Below are 16,062 nucleotides of genomic sequence, written 5' to 3' on the forward strand. Positions count from 1 at the left end.
ATAAAGCTAACTGAAGATATTTCTCTGCTCTGTACATGTCTGCAGGCTGTTTCAGCTCTGGGCAGAAGGGTTGCTGTATGCTGTTGTCTTGCTTTTTCCCTGTGGGTGATGTAGAAGGTGTTAAAAGACCTGTATTTGGCCCTTCTGCAGCTGTGAACCAGGAATATCCTATCTGCCTGATTTAAAATGAGGAAAACACAGTGCCCAAAGCAGAAGTCATGTGTTGGTTGTGTAGCTCAGGAGTGGGAGTCCAAGGCAGTATCTGGGGGAGACAGAGCTCAGAACAAGTCACCTGTCTTTTTCCTCCCAATTTATTTACTCTCTTGCCCACAGTATCTGATCCCATTAGGAAAGGATATTTTCTCCACAGCTCACTTGCAGGATTCAGAAGTGTGAACCATAGTTTTGACAGAGGGAGAGTGGGTTTGATGCAGTTTTGGTGCAGATCTGGCAGGAAGAGTTGGGTTGAATTGGGAATAAATGTTGGGACTTTTGCTTTATTGGCTCTAAGATGCAGCTCCAAATTAAACTCTTATTTTGACCATCCTCTCTTGGGGCATGAGGGTGATGTGCTAAACAATCAAGAGAGTACAAAGACCTCAGTCATGCTCCTAAGGCTTCCACCATATGCCAAAGCAGATTCTTTAGCTTTGGTGAGGCCACATTCACCAGGTGGCCATGCCATGAAGTCAGCAAGGGTGCTGTCGAGGATAACTCTAGGGCAGACCCCAAACAGCATCATGGACTATGTTTGAGGCCTCTTGACTACTGGCTGCTTGTTTCCATACCTGAATTAGCCCCATTTTCCATCTCCTTCCAGTAATAAACAGCCAGCTCAGCCTGGTTTCAGTTCCAAAATGAGCTCCAGCTTCATTGACCTGCTCTAGGCAGTCCCCTGGAGCCATGTGAGACATCCTGAGGTGTCCCCAGAGGGCACAAGTCTCCTACCAGCCCCATTCCAGGCACGAGGAGCTCAAGGGATCTTGGATTGTCTTTGGCCTGAAAGCAGCAAAGCTACGCCTGCATTCCTGCATGGTGGCACTCCCTTCATTGAAAGGCTGGAAAGCAAACTGGGCTTGGAAAAAACAAACAAACCAGAAACGAAGCACAGGGAGCTCTGGGGTGTGTGTTCTTGGGAGAGTCACTCAGGGTGTGGGTAATGAGCAAGTGGGTGCTTGAGGGCTTTCAGGAATGGGATCAGCCCTCTGATAACACTGCCCTAGTTCCCAGGCTCAGGCAGGAGATGCACTCTGGGGGATGCATAAATGGCAGATGGATCATTTAAAGGGTTTTTTAATGTTCAGGACTGCTTTGCCCTCAAAATATGTGATATATGGTGGCCTATGTGGTGGCTTTCAGTATCTAGGCTTTACATGCTTTATTCATTAACCTCTGAGCTCCTTTGGACATTGGGCAAGAACAGTAATAGAAAATGAGGAAACTTTCCTGATGTTCTTTTGTCATCTCCAAAAGAGATGATACAACCCTAATGAAAGTAAAACTCAAAGATAGGTTTCTAACTAATGCAGAATGCCTTGGACAAATCAGTATCCCAGCTTCTAATACTTTTTCTTCTTGTGAACAAACAGGAGTTTCAGATTGTCTCTTCATCATCTTTAGCATGCATTGAAATGGCCACACTCTGATAAAACCAGAAAAATTATGGAAATTAGGCCTTGGAAAACAGGTGAAAATCAAGTGTTACTTGGCAACAAAACTTACCTGGGAAAAGTAGGGAGCTCAAATAAGACAAATAAATGTAAGTTCAGGACCAGGTCAAATTAGGACTCCTATTAAATGTGTCATGTCACTAAAACTGTATCTGAGAATTGCAGTTACTGGGAGAAAAAAGTAGTTTTTGTTGGTAGAATATTTTACATTATTGACAAACACCTAGCAATTTGGCATGATACTTCTATTTTACAATGCTCTAAGATCACAGTAGTATTTTAGCCAAAAGTGCTTGAAACTGCTGCTAGAATTTTTCATCGGCTTAACATACCATAGACACTGTTAAAATGTCATTCTAAGCCCATTTTCTGACTTTTCCCTATGAAAGGATTAACTTGTCTTTAGAATGTTAAAAATGCTTAAATTACTTGATATTAGATAAGAAGGTTTATCTCAGGCTCAGGAAAAGTTGGAGAATTTATTAGGAAAATATGTATAGGTTGTCTTTCACTCAGTGCGTGTAAGTCGGGCTCTGCACAGAAAGGATGCTGCTGATGCAGGGTAATTGGAGTGAGGGTCATCCACAGTGCACTTGTCAGGTACCTGACATCACAACCAGGTGAAAACTGACTCAAATCCCAGAGCAGAGAGCCCCAGTACAAAGGCAAGTCCCAGTATCCAGTTTGGTTGCATGTGAATGACACGACATTGCCATTTACTCTCTGTGTCTCCATGACTGATTCTGCATGTTAGTTGATACATGGCCCAAACTGATGGGTAGGACAATCTGCATTTCAGTTTTGGGAGCTCTGGGACCAATGGCAAATCCCAAGGATCGGGGTGTGATAGCCAGTGCACCCTCTATACATTGTTCCTTTTTCCACCAAGGCATGTAGTTTCATGGCTCTCCTTCACCCTTGAATGCCATTGTCTTCCTAATTATAAATTGGATTTGATTTTTTTTTTCCTTTGAGACACAACTGAGGAAGTCTTTACTCATCCACTACTTGTCTTCTGGCAGAAAGCTGCCCCTGGAAGCTAACTAGTGAACAATGGCAGCCTGATTTGCCTTTTCTCACTTAACTGGATCATTGGTTGGACCATCTTGTGGGGTGAAAGGCACATCATGGCCACAGCTGGTCTCCTATCTCTGATGGTTCTTCAGGTGTGTTGTGTTTCCCAGCTCTGTTCAGGTTTAACAGGGAGCCAAGGAAGCAAGCAGCCATGCAATTACTGCATCCAATTTCAGATCTCCATTTGCTATCATCCCAACAGGGCAGGGCCATCTGTGTCTGCATGCTGCAGAAAAGGCTCTGTACTATCTGTTTGCAGCAGGCTTCTAGGAAGGACAAACTGAGTGAACTCACCCTACATTTACCCAAGGAGATGAGCTGCAGGTTTCTCACCATGAGTACAATGGGCAGACACAATTTGTTTGGCTCTCTTTGAATTCTGGCCTTTTTATTTTATTTTATTTTTTTTAGTGGGATTAGCAGTCAACAGGTTTGCAAATGTGGCATTTGGCTCACCCCTGCTGCATTGCACAGCATGCCCACCACCCCTAAGTGTAAGGGGCATTTTTGTACCCTTGGTCTAACCAGCTGCCAGGCTGGCACAAATTATTTATGGGGCTCAGCCCTGCATCCCAGCTTTGTGACAGAGGAGGAATGTCAACTCAACTCTCCTGCTTCTTTCCCCTTGCTGTCCCCAGCTCATGTGAAGCAGATGAGCTCTGTGCTAGTGCTGAGACCAAAGATCACAAGTGACTAAGCATAGGGTCTTGCATGCTTTACAGCTCCTTCAAGAAACCAGGAATAAATGGCTCTTACCAAGGAAATTCTTGCTGTCAAGGGCAAGAACAGCCTCTTAGCTGAAGTCTGCAGTTTGCACATTGCACACCAGCAAGGGTTTAGGTGTGACCAGGTAATTACTCCTTAAACCCAAGGCCTTAGCTGTGCCCAGAAGCAATCAGTCCTGTGTGTTATTTACCACTTCCTCCTTGACTGCCCTTTCATTTCAAGCTTGCTTTGCAACAGCCTGATTGATTTATCCAGTTCATGCCATTCTCTTAACGTAGGCCCTGGATTAAAAATAAACCCTGTAAATTGCTGCTACATATTTACTGACCATTGTGCAGCACTGCACCTCCTGCTTGCTCAGAAAAAAATGCTTCCTCCTCCTCTCAGTGTTGTTTAGCTGGAAAAGACAGATAACTTCCTGCACTGAAATATAAATGGTAGAGTTGCTCATTAAGCTGGACCTTGGTTAGCAACACCAACCTGGCAAGAATGAATCAGTAGGTGAATGCAGCACTGCAAAAACCCCGAGGATTCTCCCACCCTGAAAGAGTCATTAAAAACATTACAGAGAAAGGAAGGGTATGCCAAGTTTAAGATTAACTGCAGTTATGACTGTGAAAATCGTACTGGGAACACTCCTACGGGCAGGCTTCAGTCTGAAAAGAGGGCATTATCTCCCCTTGGCACCAATGTGCATGTCCAAGTGATAATTCTCTGCAGGGCTCACGTCAACACAGAGAGCACAGTGCCTTGCTGCAAAAGGGCAAATAACCCTCAAAAAGCAGAAAGGATCTCTCAGAAGTGAGCAGCGCTGAATCAAAAAAGTCAATGGTACCTATGGAAAGGACGTGACAAAGGATCCTCTTAAGGCAAGTGAAGGGAACAGGTTTTAAGGAATGGAAAAAACTCTGAGAAATTAAAAAATAAGGGTTAAAAGGGGCAGTTCCACCAGGGCTTGTTCTGTGAAAAACAGGATCTTGTGTGTGACTCATCTTGCCCGTCCTATGGCATTTCTCACACACCCATATAGATAACCAGATTCTCAAAAGTGCTTGGAGACAATTTTCAAGTGCAAAACATGCGAAGATCTCAAAAGACCTCAATTTCTGACATTCTTTAGAGGCCAGATAGCTCCTGCAAGGCTGGGGCAGGGCTGAAACTTTCCATCTTTCTGGTGAGATTTGAGCTAGTGGTTGATGCCAGGAGGAGGGGTAGCAGGGGTGGCAGAAGGCCCAGCCTGAAAAGAGATAACAATCAGTTGGAAGTACATTTTAAAAGATAGCATCAACCTTTTTCTTAGAAACAACTTGTTGGCTTATTTTTACTCAGGAGAATACAGAGCCAAGGAAACAAAGTCTTCTGGTTTCAGTTGTTTAAATAAGCAGGGCCCATGACTGAATGAAATAGCAGAACTAGGATGACGATAGCAAAATGCACCCGTGCAGCAGCTCTCAGCCACGGGAGGTGAGCTGAGGGCAGCAGCCACCCTCCAACAGCCTGGTTGGCTCCTCTGGGAAAAGCCCTGCAGCCTTCTTCTCTTGCACCTTTCTTCTTTTCAGATTTTTCCCTGATAGACTGGTGTGACCCCACTCTGGGGGCAGGCAAAAGGAAGGAGCTCAGTGCCCAAAATTTCCCCTTCTTTAACTCAGAAAGAGCCCACTCAGTCAATTTGTTGCCTAAACCCAAGCTCTTTTTCTGGTGGCTCCACCTTAAAGTACCACCCAGCACAGCCAAGAATGGGAGAGATTCAGCTAGTGTCAGACAATTTTCAGATACTATAACATTAATCTTCTCTTTTATCAACACATGCCCACATTTCTGGTCTCAAACACAGCTCAGCCTGGGAAAAGGGGCTGTGCACATGTCCCAGGGATTTTTGGCGGCTGCAGAAGCTCCTTAGAGACCAGAAGTACCGTTTAGCCTAGAAATAGTTTTGCTGGACTCTGAGGATTGCTGGACTAAATGTCCCTCAGCAAATTTGCACCATAACTTTCAAAGGACAACAAAGCATATCCTAAACTTGGAAGAGAGTTGTTTTATGCATTCTCAGAACAAGACAGTTTGACAAAACTCAAAGGAAGTTTTCCACAGCTAATGCAAAACATAAGTAAATGTATGCCTGTTAATAAGAATGAAAAAGCCACACAGGCAGGCACATTTTTTATACCCAGTAAAATTCTATAAACAATTTATATCTGTATTGATACCTGATTTTTGTTTTTCTGTACAGGGAGTCACATATCAAAGCTAGGTAAATGAGAAATGGCAACAGAATAACTGCTCTGTTAATGTGAAAGCAAAATGGTTAACTATGTTACTGGATATTTTTAAGAACCCAGATTTCATTAAAGAAACATTCAAAGGCAAAATAAAGCATCAGTCACCAAATGTTTGTGGATAAATGTACCAGCTTATTGCACCAAGCAATGAAATGGGGTTTTGGAGAGAAAAATTTGCAAGTGAGTAATGGCTTCTTTAACACTAATGTGGCTTAATTCTGAATTAAATCCTTGTCCTGCAAACAGAGGCTGTCATAGAGATCAGTATTACTTCATCTCCTTTTTTTTCCCTTCATTTAATGTCATTACAGAAAGCCCAGTACTCCAGAAACATTTGCTGCTACCCAGTATGTATGTATTAACAATAACCACTTTATGCTCCTTTGAAAGAATGGCCAGCATGCCTAGAAAGTACATTGAAATATAAATTAGAGAAATTTCAAAATAATCCATTGGAACTAACAAAAGAGCAGTACAGTTAAAACAGCTTAGAACTGAATGCTTGGTTTTGGAAATGGCTGAAATCTCTTCAGAGAGAAAATGTTTTAGATTTTAGTGATGATTTGGATATATATAAAAATTGCATTTTTTTTCTATGGACTCAAAAAGAAAGAAAAAAACCCTCTACATTTAAAAGCAGACTGCTTTAATTGCATGGCAATTGTACCTTGTGGGCCATGACAACCAAAGTGATTTGAGTATAAACAGTGCAGCTGAAGCTGTGATGGTTCAGTTTCCTCCACAGTATGTCTCAGCCTCATGATTTTATGTATTTTGTTGTAATTCCAGGGAAAAGGTAGCACTTGCTGAGCTGGGTGCTGAACAGAACCACATGGACAGTCATCTTCCAGTGCAGGCACTTAGAAAGCCAAAGTGGCTGAGACTTCACCCAAAATCTGTGGCACAGTGCAGAAGTGGAACTGCAAACCCTTGGTTCCCTCACTGGGTTCCTGTGCCCAGTGTCACTGTGGTGGCTTTGGGACAGCACAAATAACAGATAGTACTGAGCACCATTTTCTCAGCTATTTAGGCCACTGAAAGGCCTGTCCCAAAGCAAAGTGCTTTTTAACATTGCTCAGTGGCTTGTTATAAACGGCTGAGAGTTTATCCTGGCTGTTTTGCCTGTGAATTTCCTGGTTTTGTTGTAGGAAAAGTGCTGGTGATAGATAAATTTCTATGCATTTGACAGGGAGTATTTTTAATTTTTCCTCTGTCACTGGTTTAAAGATTTCTTGTCAACAAGTGACCTTGCTTTCTGGAGAGTATTAGAGAATATTCTCTGAGCAATGCTGAAAGAGGAAGAACTTGGACTGTAAAACAGGATGAGAAAGACTGCTGCATGTATCCCTCACTGGTAGGAATCAGCAATTATTGGTGGCCAAGAGATCTGCAGGATTCAGTAAAAGAAAAATAAGCATCCAGAGAACTTGAATTTCCAGGAGGAGCTGAAGAACCACTTTAAAATAGTCTGGAACAAGTTTCTTGGACTGACTGGACTGTGAAAAGGGAGCTTGGACAAGAAAACCTCCAGAGGTCCCTTCCAATCTCAGCTGTGCTGGTCTGCATATATCAATGCAACCAACTGCCACTAACCTCAATTTCACAGCAGTACCCAGGGAAATAGAAATATTTAAAAAATAAGTCAGCCAGTCCATTTTCATGTTTTTACCTGAAAACTATAACTATTAGTTTTTTCAGTCCTATACCAGCCTTTTCTCTTCTCTTTACAATTTACTATTGAAAAAAAAAATATGGGGAAAAATAAAGAAGAAGAGAGAAAGAGGAAGCCATAAGAATTTCAAGGTTTTCAGGTTTTCTTAGAAAACTTTGGTGATTAAAATCTTTCACAATTTTAATAATATGTGTTTTAAAAAAAAGGTTGAGGGTTTCCTCCAATGAAAAAATTGTTTAAATTATCAGAACCTTCTCTGGGAAGCAGATGATATTTTGCAATATTATCAGCAATGAGAGAACACTCCGTGTTCCCTGACTCAAGGATTTCTTTGAATACTTGGTCTTAGAATCATTAAGTTTGGAAAAGGTCTTCTCGTCAAGGGCTTCATGAGCAGAGCCCGTGTGCACTTCATCCCTAGGGAAGTGTTGATAATCTCCATCCACTCCCAGACCTCTTCCCCACATTTTTCCCCCAGGTACAATGCTCACAACTCCACATTATGGATGATAACCTAGCATACCCTCAGCACAACACTTTGGCCTTTCAGCAGAACACTCAAGTGAATTGTTCCCTGCTTGCTGTTGCAAATGCCAAAAGAATCCACCTTACTTTCTCCATGAGGAATTAGAAATTACCTCACAAGGGAGGTTATAATTCACTGCCAAGTGAGAGAGTCAAGATTAACCAGAGTAACCTGATTGATCTCTGTGTGAGGTTTCCTTAATGAAGCTCTGGTTGTTTTCCACTGCAACAAGCTGCAAAGCAAGGTAACTTGTGGGGTGCTCTGAGGGAAAAGTTAGTGTAAGGACCACTCTGTTCAGGACTGTGTCTCCCAAATTAGAGACACGCTGGCATGCTGAAGGAAGGACAATTGATCAGTCAAACAAACAGCAAGGATACACAGACCAAATTTCCAGTCTTTGGCCTCAGCTGAAACTCAAGATCAAGAGCAATGCGCTCTGCTTATGTGTCAGTCACAGCCTGGTGCTGTTAGAAATACTGCCTATTTGGTCTACCTGAAAAGGATCATTTATTGCTCCCCAAAATCCTGTGACATCAGGCAGAGTAGCTGTGGGAACCTGTGAGCATCAGGAGATGTGTTCTGGACAGAAAAATTTTCCTCCTTCCCCAGAATTAGATATCTGCTCCCAGTTCTGGTTGTAAACTATTGTGTAGTGTGTCTGTGTTTTGATTATCATGAAAATGATGCCCTGGAGCTATCTGCACTGTGGTTCTCTGTGTGTCTCACTAAAGAGGTGAATGAAATCATCCCTGGCAGCCCAGTTTGTACAGCGGCTGTCTAGGCAGTGCATAAACAGGATCCGTTTTATTTACGTCAGTTGCATAAAACCAAAATTCTTTCCAAGGATTTGCATGTTCACAGGCCTAATCATGTTAGCACAGTGCACATTTGCAAATTTACTCTCTGTCAATTGCTGGAATCTGGAAATCTCTCTGATTGCTGTTGGAGGCATCACCAGTGCCAGAGGCAGTGGAGGGAGCAGGTAGGGGTGCAGCAGCTGAGGGTGTGAGCAGAGGATGCACCCATCCATGCCAGCAATGGAAATGCCAGCTGAATAGCAAATGATCTATTGTTCCTGGTTAAGTAAATAACACCAGTTTCCTGTCCCTCTGGAAGCCATACCTGTAAACAGAAGCTTCATTCACCCCAGCTCCTACTCCTCAATTATTGTATGTCGGTGTTCAGACTTGCACAAAATGTGTAAATCAAGGAGCAGTAAAGAGGGACATATTTCCAGAAAGACTGAGCTTTTGTTGAAGCATAGACTAGGACTCAAAACTCTTCATGGATTCAGATGTCTCCTGTTTCAAAATTACAGGCAGAGTTTCCAAACAAAGCCATAATCGCTGAAGTCTACTGAAGCTTAACCATGCTTTCACTGCACACAAGCTGAGGTTCTTACCTGGTTCTTTTCCTAAATGTCCTCCCAGACACATTCTTCTCCCTTTTCTTCTGTGCCTGCTGATTTACATGGAGGTAACTTCCTTGGCTGCTAACCTCACACAACCTGCCGAAGTAATTTAATATTTCAATGCTGACGACCCACCTCAAATTCCTTTCACACCCCGGGGAAACCGAGCACATTCCCCCACAATTCATTAAGGGGCAATCACGGAGCTGCTCTCGTTATTGGAGCGAGGCAGGGAAGGAGGGAGGAGCAGCAGCAGCGTGAGATCCCACACTGTGCTGATCGCACCTGAGCCAAGCCAGGTCTGCAGCCAGGGAGCCACCACGGAGCCAGCTCTGCAGCAAACATGCACCTCCACGTGCATTGCTGAAGGAAAGGTTCAGCTTCTGGGGATTTCAGTCTTTAAGTGCCAAATAAAACTAATATAAACCAATACATTTAAAAAACCAGTGTTTCCATAAGCCCCTTTGCTGCAGGTTTTTACATTCGCTCTCCTTTCTATGCTTTTGTATGGATTTTAGGTTGCACTGGGGACAATGTCTGAAATATATTTGGTCTTTTAAGGAGAGATTGTGCTGGATAAGAGAGGGTCAGACAACCCAGTTTTATGTAAGTGTGGGTTTTTCACCCTCTATCACAGTTAATTCATTGTTTAACAGGAGGCTTTAATTCAGTTGTCTTCATCAACGAGCTACTTTGTGTCCATATGGCTAATAAGTGTTATTCTGCATTCCAATTAATGGGAAAATAGAAAGTATTTTAACAGTGCAGCTGATCTAACAAAACACACATCTGAGGAGGATTAACATTTCAAAGGAACTATTTGCTCAAGTGAGCTGTCTTTATTATGATCTAAAGAGAGGGGAGTTGAAGAAGAAACCTTGAGTAACACTTTCATTATGGTAGCTTAGATACTGGAAATTAAATAGACCTGACTGAATTATAAAAAATCCTTGTACTTCAGCCTGGAGATAATTAAAACTGTTTTACCATGTGTCAATAGTAACAAATGAAAACTGGTAGAGATGAAGGATAATACAGTACTGTAAATACTTTCTGGCAAACAAAAATAATGCTCTCTTTAACTCTGGCCTGTAAAAGAATATGATTTACCAGAAAGCATAAAGAACAGGCTGAACTGTATTAGTATGTTTTTATGGAAGACATATGGCTCATTCTCACTACTCAAAAATGTGTGGCCCTGGTAGTAGGCAATTGTTTTACTACATAGTACAAGCACAACTTTAATTTAGATTAAAAACATGACAGGTTTCCGTTGCAAGACAGGCAAGTTTGTGTTTTGGGTTTTTTTTAATCTCTATTTCTCCAATTTTTTAAACCTTGTTCTATTTACAGCTGTTCTTCCACTCTCCTCATCTGATGGGGAGGGGAAGCAAGCACCTGCTTGCACAGTCAAAGCCAGCATTGCTTCTTCCAAGCCAGCTGGCCCCGGTGCCATGCCGGGTATGTACTCCTTCCTCTCCAGAGATCAAATGCATCAAGCAGTGTGGGGATGGTCTCTGCCAGCCCAGGATCCACTGCCTGGCTTTCTGCACTTCCACAGCTGTGGAATCTGGCTACAAAATGCCCTCTCTGCTTAAGAATTCAGCAACTTTTCTCAAAGGAGTAGGAAGAGTAAATCGCAGTGTTGAGGCCCAGGGTATCCAGCATTAAGCCAGTTTATTCAGACTAAACTTTCTAAGCTGAAATCTTAGAGTGAAGAAGGATCTTGGGGTTGAAATGTCTCTGATTAATTCTGTTGCTGAAGTTCTTATGGCCCTTCCATTGTGTGCTTGAAAAGTCTATGTAACATTAGGATGCTTATGGTGACCGTGTCCCTTCCAGCCTCCAGCAAGATACACATTAAGGGGACACTCCTTTGTCAGATCTTGCACATTCCCTTTAGGTTCCCTCCACTCTGTGGAGTTCCTGATGCTGGTATGTGGATGGTGTTTGAGGGACACCACACTGCAAAGTGAACAACAGCCCATGGCCACACAGCTGATGCAGTCTCATGAGTGGCACCAGCTGGCCTTGAGCTGCTCCATGGGCCATTTGACAAACATGTGCCAGGACTGAACATATTTCTCAGCTGCCCATGAGTGACACTATTGATTGGTAAGGCCCATTTGCACTACAGGAGCAGAGGAACAAAAAGGAGCCACTGCTGATGTGGGTGGATATGTTCACAGCACAGACTCAGATGTCCCAGCGTAGGAAGGGCTCTGCCCTTGGCTGAAGGGCACTCAGCAGCTCACTGAGGCTGCTGCACACCAGACAGCTCCTGGCATGTGAAAGAAGGTGCACAGTCCCTGCAGTTACATTAATTGTGGATCTCTGCTAATAGATTCTAAAAACCCACACATCTTTTCTCTGTCCCTGGAGGGACACTTCTGGAAGGACAGCTCTGAGAAGAGACCTGTGGTGGCCACCAACCAGCTTATGGACTAGGGCCCTTCCAGCCCCAGTGACAACTGTGTCCAAAATATGTTTTCTTGTTGGAGGTGCTGGACATCAGAGGGTAATATGGATTACTAGATCTATTTGCAAGTCCTCCCCAAACTAGTGGTCCACTGATGACCCTCTAACCTTCTTTCAGGTGGTAATTCTGATGCATGCCCAGAGCTGTCATAATGTGGGGACCTTGATTTAGAGGGCAGTCCTCCAGCTGTTCTAATTTTCCATTTTTGTAGATGAGCTGAGATGTCTGTGCCAGTACATGCAGTTGCAGCCTCAGAAAGATGAAAGTCCCAGGGTCCAGCCCTGTGAAACCTGTGTCTGACTGCAGAGAGGGTGGATCTCTGCTGACAGAACAAGCCCATTGAGGTTACTGACACAATGTTGCCTTATTTTCACTAGAACTTTAGGAATTGAAAAGTTTTGACAGATCACATTAACACTTAAAGAGTTTTGTCAAATGTGTTTGTCAAAAGAGTATGGTTTCTCTAAGTTCTGAGAAATGTGGTTGCTGGAGTGAACAAAATTTGCAGGCACAGAAATTAAACTCCTTCTGATTCCAAGCACGAAATTCAGCAGTTAGGCTGCAGACTCAGTTTCAGGTCCTCTGGTTTTCTGTATATGTGAATGTCTCTTGAATATGAGCCATCATTCTCCTGAAACCTAAATGCACATAGATATTTAAATACACTTTTAAATGGCAACACACACTGAGCATTTGACAATAACTCCTGGAGGAGCTCTAAACTCAGGTCGCTTTCTGCCTGAGCCCTGCCAGAACAGTGTCTCCCTGTCATCTCCTGGCTCAGTCCCCTTCTTCCCTGCCACCAGAAGCTCTTGTGAGTGGGCTGTGCCTTTGTGTTCCGTGGCAAAGCCTGGTGTACTGAGATCCTTGTCTGTAAGCATGTTCCCATAGCCTGGAACAATAACTGCAGCCATGAGAACCCCGACCGCAAATAGGAATTGTAATGTTTATTAATTTCCTTTCCTCCACAGGGTTGAACTGTTTTCAAAATGTTGTTTATCACTATTATTTATTATGTGAGCTCCCTCTTGTGTCTTATTTTGCACCTGTGTAATCCAGTTGGCTGTGGGCCTTTTCTTTCAGGTGAAAAATCTCACATTGAAGTCTTTACTAAACCATTAATTCTTGAATTCTCTTTTTTCCCTATCAAGACACCTTTGTTGTGATTCATTCAAGTGATCAAAAAAACAAAATGAAAGAAAAAAAAAACCAAACAACTAAAATCTGCAACATTTAACAAGAAAAAGTGTGTTTCTGGCATGTGGTGCAGGTTTTCATGCAGGTGCACCTGAAGGCAATGCCAGAGACTGAATTCCATTCAGAGAAGGCTCAATATGGGAGTTTCACCTCTGATCCAGAAAACCCACAGAGGGTTTTACATAGCTGAGCTATACAGAGCAAAGTTACCCCATTAACATTTCCAGTGTCAGGCATGTGAGCACAGGTGCCCATCCACAGGGAAACACTGGCAGGGCCAGACCCTTCCAGATCGTGTTGCTCACCCAGACTCCCAGGGGTGAATTTTTAAATGGTGGGAAAAAAGAGAAACCTTGGCAGTGCCTAAAGTTTACATATACCTATTGCTCTCTGCAATGACTAACTTTACCCCAAAAATGACTCATACAGGCAGTGTCTTTGATCAGATTGCATTCATCATTATTATTATTATTATTAATGATAATAACACTGCAGCTGTGCCCCAAGGCCCCAGCTGAGATCAAGGCTCTGTTTTGATAGGCACTGAACACACTGAGAAGACAAACCTTGCCCTTAGGAGCTTACACCTGATCTGAAGAAGTAACACAGAATGCAGGGAGAAGGAAATGGTGTTATCTTTGTTTTGCCTCAAGACAGAGAGGTTAAGTGGCTTGCCTGAGGTCAGGCAGGTATTTGGAGGCAGAGGCAGCACAAAGCTGTGCCAAAGCTCCCAGGAGTTGGGCACCAAGCAGGACACACTTGTCCTCCCTTCAAAACCTCCTTGGCTCATTCCCAGCAAGGGGGACTGCAGGCTGGCAGCAGGGCAGTGCAGGATTCCAAGGGAAGGGCTCCAAGGAGGAATGGCCAGCACTGGCTGGGGTGGGGATGAGCACCTGGCCACATCCCTGCCTGCGTGGCAGGTCCATGAAACTTCGTGCAGCAGCACAACAAACCAAACTTCCCCTTTGTCCATGGGCTTGAGCCACAGCCTGCTTCCAGCCCAGGGCAATCAGCCTACAGCAAACCCCACACTTTGGATGTTTGCCCCAAAATCAGTTTGTGGGATATCTCAGTGTTAGCTCAAAGGCCTGTACCCCAGGGTGGAATTGGGAAAAACTGCTAACATCTCATGCCTCACCTCCCCAAACATCTTCTCTTTTGCAAGACCATAGCAAGTCTTGTGACTCCAGTTGAGGGAAGCTGGAGAGGGGCAGCAGAGATGAAACTGTTCTCAATCATTAGCAGTGCTCTTGGCCAGATCTTAAAAAAAAAAAAAAAAAAAAAAAAAAAAAGCCCTGAAATTAGACCCCTCTTGCTACATTTTGGCACCTAAATACATGACCTGCTTTTGCAAGAGTGCTGACAGTCGTTGGTATGGCAACTGTGATTACTGGAAATTTCCAGGGGCTTGGCTTTTTGGAAAGCTGGCCAGTTATTTGGGTGCCAGCATTCAGGTTCAGAAGCCTGCATTTAGACATTTAGAACTTAGACACCTTTTTTTTTCCTTTGCTTCCAATCACAACTACTTATCTATGAAAAATAGATCATGAGTTTAGACACATGTAGGACACGAGATGTAAATATGGGACATTACAGCATCCAAGAGCTATGAGGGGCCAGAGGTAAAACATGCTACAAAGGACCATTTGATTTAGCAATGAATGAAAAAAGATGCAAATGCAAAAGCTATCTGGAGCACACTCAGAAAGGGCTATATTTCTAAAAGCACCTGAACTCTGAATGTCCACTAACATCCTGCTAGGACAGCAATTTTCTGTCAGTTACAGCTGAGGGCACCTCAGCTGGGGACTATCCAGCCCATTGAGTTTACATGGCTATATAATCTTTTTTTTGAGATTTTTTGGTTCCTGCTACACCCTGTGGCTATGAGTGCCACAGTTCCATATGTACTGTGTGCACAATGGGTAGTTTGAGTACTGAGCACAGAAAGAAAGCTTCAGAATTTACCAGAGTACTCACTGAGCACCCATTTTTAAAGTAATTTCTTGGCTATTCTCTTTAATTAGTTTTCCTTCTGCTTCTCTTTAGAAATATGGGAACTACTTTAGCATTCACACTGATATAACTACAGTCTGGATTTACACTCTGGTCAGAATTGTCTTGTTTGGTTTTATCCTTCTTATTAGTTCACTTGCATTCATTTAATTTTGTTTATATATGGCCCATCTCTGTTGCCATCTTTGTAAGGGATTTTATTTGGGAAAAAAGCCAAACTGAAGATGTTCACATGCATGTGGGTTCAATGTCTATAAATTAATGCATATGTATATGCAAACCTGGGTGTACACACATGTGAAATAAATATGTAAAATTGAATATGTACCTGTGGGCATAAATGGGGGAAAAGTGCTTTACAAAATTACTACTAGAAGTGCTTTTACTCACCCCAATAAATCTATATCAAAACTTTTTTTGCTCTCTTTGGAAAGAGGGGCATATCAACAGACTCTAATAACTTGGAGCCTTTATCCTCCCCAAGGACCTCTCTTTGCTGCTGGAAGTTTTTCTCTCCTGAGGAACCCCGAGGTAAAGGGTTTTGGTATTTTATAATGACTTTTTGACAGTTGCTCACTGGCAGCAAATTTGAGGCTGACTCTGAGAGTGTATTTGCCAGTTCCTTTTCCATGCTCTGATTTGTCATTCTTGGTCTGCCACAAGAGTCTGGGGGTTGTGAACAGCAGGGATTTGTTTTCATTTCCTAGACATGTCAGTGGAACAAACAAACCCAGAATCATCCTCAGCAGGCTGTGAAATACCTGGTGCCAAACCAGTTCACCTACTTGCTTGGCTGTCCCGTTGGACATCAAATCAAAGACTTGGTTTTCTCCAACTCCCAAATTCTGACACTTCCTAAATTTAAAAAGAAAGTTAAATGGCAATTCCAGCCTGGAACTGGCTGACAGGAGTCTACCCGGCTCCAGGAATTAATCCAGAGGAAATGGATACTTCTGAGATTGCCTTTATTTTCTTCCAAGATACCCAGAAACTTATATATATTCTGGTCAGC

The 16,062-nt window shown here is 43.0% G+C and overlaps 1 long non-coding RNA gene across 1 annotated transcript in view; it reads right to left on the bottom strand.

Moving 5' to 3' along the window:
• LOC132326960 (uncharacterized) overlaps nt 1-9,578 on the bottom strand; it is a 32,167-nt gene extending 22,589 nt beyond the window's left edge. Inside the window, exon 1 of the long non-coding RNA XR_009486388.1 lies at nt 9,350-9,578. This is a non-coding gene — a long non-coding RNA (uncharacterized LOC132326960). The remainder of the gene's footprint in view (nt 1-9,349) is intronic.
• Nucleotides 9,579-16,062: the final 6,484 nt, after the last annotated feature.

Source organism: Haemorhous mexicanus, chromosome 4 (genome assembly GCF_027477595.1).
Source record: "Haemorhous mexicanus isolate bHaeMex1 chromosome 4, bHaeMex1.pri, whole genome shotgun sequence".
NCBI classification, from domain to species: Eukaryota; Metazoa; Chordata; class Aves; order Passeriformes; family Fringillidae; genus Haemorhous; species Haemorhous mexicanus.